The sequence below is a fragment of the Bos indicus genome, chromosome 19, assembly GCF_029378745.1.
Source record: "Bos indicus isolate NIAB-ARS_2022 breed Sahiwal x Tharparkar chromosome 19, NIAB-ARS_B.indTharparkar_mat_pri_1.0, whole genome shotgun sequence".
Taxonomy (NCBI): domain Eukaryota; kingdom Metazoa; phylum Chordata; class Mammalia; order Artiodactyla; family Bovidae; genus Bos; species Bos indicus.
Window position 1 is genome coordinate 19,604,071 of NC_091778.1, and position 3,704 is coordinate 19,607,774.

At 43.3% G+C, this 3,704-nt stretch overlaps 1 non-coding gene across 1 annotated transcript; it reads right to left on the minus strand.

Moving 5' to 3' along the window:
- Positions 1 to 1,348: 1,348 nt before the first annotated feature.
- Positions 1,349 to 1,410, minus strand: LOC139177824 (U7 small nuclear RNA). The gene has a single exon (XR_011562291.1). It is a non-coding gene; the product is annotated as a U7 small nuclear RNA (small nuclear RNA).
- Between the last annotated feature and the right edge of the window lie 2,294 nt (positions 1,411 to 3,704).

Consider the following 3,704-nt stretch of genomic DNA (forward strand, 5'->3'; position numbering starts at 1 on the left):
TAGGGTTTTATGTATATTTCCTAACAGTTACCAAAAATGTGTGTATATATATATTAAAAAAAAAACCACCTTCTTGTGTGGACTGTGCTCCGCGTATTACCTGTATTAACACATTAAAACCTTACAACAGCCCATTAAAGTAGTGTCTACTCCCATTTTTTTTTGATGAAGAAAACTGAGCCATAGAGAATTAAGGAACTTATTCTAGTTCATATACCTGATAAATGGTGGGGAAGCAGGATTTAAACCCAGGTGGTTTGGCTCCACAGTTCACATGCGGTGGCCCTTATAATGCAGGTATGACATGCCCCTTTGACAGGTGAGAAAGCTGAGGCTCGTATGAGTTCAAGCCAAGATCACACAGTAAGTGTGTGGTTAATCACTCAGTCATGTCCAGTTCTTTGTGGCCCCATGGACTGTAGCCCACCAGGCTCCTCTGTCCATGGGATTTTTCAGGCGAGAATATTGGAGTGGATTTCCATTTCTTCCTCCGGGGAATCTTCCCAACCCAGGAATTGAACCTGTGTCTTCTGTGTCTCCTGCACTGCAGGCAGCTTCTTTACCCACTGAGCCACTGGGAAAGCCCGCACAGAGTAAGTAGCAGAGTTTGATTTCAAACCCAGGGCTCCAGACTCCAGTCAGTTCAGTCACTCAGTTGTGTCCAACTCTTTGCGACCCCATGGACTACAGCATACCAGGCTTCCCTGTCCATCACCAACTGCTAAAGCAAGCTCATTTCCATCTCATTGGTGATGCCATCCACCCATCTCATCCTCTGTCATCCCCTTCTCCTCCTGCCTTCAATCTTTCCCAGCATCAGGGTCTTTTCCAGTGAATAAGTTCTTTGCAAAGGGTATCCAAAGTATTGGAGTTTCAGCTTCAGCATCAGTCCTTCCAATGAATATTCAGGACTGATTTCCTTTAGGATGGACTCATTTGATCTCCTTGCAGTCTAAGGGACTCTCAAGAGTCTTTTCCAACACCACAGTTCAAAAGCATCAATTCTTCGGTGCTCAGCCTTCTTTATGGTCCAACTCTCACATCCATACATGACTACTGGAAAAACCATAGCTTTGACTAGATGGGCCTTTGTCGGCAAAATAATGTCTCTGCTTTTTAATATACTACCTAGGTTTGTCATAGCTTTTCTTCCAAGGACCGAGCGTCTTTTAATTTCATGGCTGCAGTCACCATCTGCAGTGATTTTGGAGCCCCACAAAATAAAGTCTTTATTTTGTCACTGTTTCCTTTGTTTCCCCATCTATTTGCCATGAAGTGATGGTATTGGATGCCATGGTCTTAGTTTTTTGAATGTTGAGTTTTTTTTGTTTTTTGTTTTTTTTGTGGGAGGGGCTTTCCGGTGCGAACCGGAAAGCCTGCTAGACAAATTCTAAAAGAGCTGTAACACTTGAATGTTGAGTTTTAAGCCAACTATTTCATTCTCCTATTTCACTTTTACCAAGAGGCTCTTTAGTTCTTTTCTTTCTGTCATTTGCATATCTGAGGTTATTGGTATTTCTCCTTGCAATCTTGATTCCAGCTTGTGCTTCATCCAGCCTGGCATTTCACATGAGGTACTCTGCATATAAGTTAAATAAGCAGGGTGACAATATACAGCCTTGACGTACTCCTTTCCCAATTTGAAACCAGTCTGTTGTTCCATGTCCAGTTCTAACTGTTGCTTCTTGACCTGCATACAGATTTCTCAGAAGCCTGGTAAGGTGGTCTGATATACCCATCTCTTGAAAGAATTTTCCACAGTTTGTTGTGTCCAGACTCCAGAGCCCATGCATGTTCTGTTCCACCTATATCCCTCAGCTCTTGCAGGATGTCTGGGATTCATTTCCTGAGATGCTCAGATTTCAATTCTGGTCTCATCTTGACCCTAGCCCTAGCTCATTGCAGGATCCAATATCAGCAGAAATCAGGCCAGGTAATGTCAGAGGCCGAACGCCCTTGCTCAGTGTTAAGGTTCTGAGGATGGGAAGTAAGACGAGGAGTGGTCCCTCAGCTGCCAGCTGTGCTGATTGTTAGGGGCTGCGTCCCCTTTGCTGCCATCTCTGCTGTCCAGTCCAGAGGAGGTGCTCAGGGATGCTGAGAGAATAAGCCGTGGGGACAGGCCTCCCTAGTGCTTCCTGTCTGTGACACTGTTTGGACGGCTGGTGCCTTGGAGGACACAGACCTGGGTTTGAGTCCCCATCTACCCCTGTCTGGCTTGGTGACACAAGTGCGCTCTGAAGTTCAGTTCAACAACAATTCCTACTTGAAAGGGTCATTTTGGGAATTAAATGGTACATATGAAGAGGCCACCCAGCGCCAGGCTCAGCAGCTGATGGACTTGGATACACATTCCCCCTCCCCTGCCCGGTGCCTGAGGGGCTCTCCTTTTTTGCCCTATCTGCCCCACTTTTTTCTTATTTTTTAAAAAATTGTGGTAAAATATATATTGGAGAAGGAATGGCAACCCACTCCAGTGTTCTTGCATTAGAAATCCCATGTATATAAGTGTTGTAAACTTACATTTTAACGACTTTAAAATGTACAATTCAGTGGCATGAAGTACCTTCACTTGTCTGGGCAACAAGTGAAGTGAGCCAGACAAAGACAAATATCAAATGATATCACTTTTGTGTGGAATTGAAAAAAATGATACAAATGAACATATTTGCAAAGTAGAAATGGACTCACACACATAGAAAACAAATTTATGGTTACCAGAGGAGCAAGGGGCTGGGGGAGGGAAAAATTAGAAAGTTTGGGATAACAGATACACACGACTATATATAAAATAAACAATAAGGTCTTAATTGTATAGCACAGGGAACTCTATTCAGTATCTGAGTGAATGAGCCATGCAGACCATCGTCATCATCCATCGCCAGAATTCTTCATCATCTCAAACTGAAACTCTGGATCCGTTAAACAAGCTCTCCCTGTTCCTCTCTCCCCTCAGCCCTCTGTAATCTCTCTTCTACTTTCTGTCTCCATGAATTTGCCTGTTCTAGGTAACTCGTAAGTGGAATTATACAGTATTTATCCTTTTTGTGTCTGGCTTATTTCACTTAGCATCATTTGGAGGAGGTGTCAGAATTCCCTTCTTTTTTAAGGCTAAATAATACTCTGTCATATGTTTATGCCACATTTTGTTTATCCGTTCACGTGTCCATGAACCCTTGGGTTGCTTCCACCTTTTGGCTGTTGGGAATAATGCTGCAGTGGGCAGGAGTGTGCAAGTATCAGTTTTAATCCCTGCTCCGTTCTTTTCGATATATACTCAGAAGTAGGATTGCTGGACCATATGGTAATTTTATGTTTAATTTTTTGGTGCCTCTCCCTTTTCTTTTCTCTTGTTAATTTGTCTTTTATTTTTAATTGAAGCATAGTTAATTTACAGTGTCATGTTAGTTTCAAGTGTACAGCAAAGTGATTCAGTTACCCATATATCCTTTTTCAGTTTCTTTTCTATTATCCTTTATTACAAGATACTGAATATAGTTCCCTGTGCTATACAGTAAGACCTTCAGTTCAGTTCAGTCATTCAGTCGTGTCCGACTCTTTGCGACCCCATGAATCGCAGCACGCCAGGCCTCCCTGTCCATCACCAACTCCCGGAGTTCACTCAGACTCACGTCCATCGAGTCAGTGATGCCATCCAGCCATCTCATCCTCTGTTGTCCCCTTCTCCTCCTGCCCCTAATCCCTCC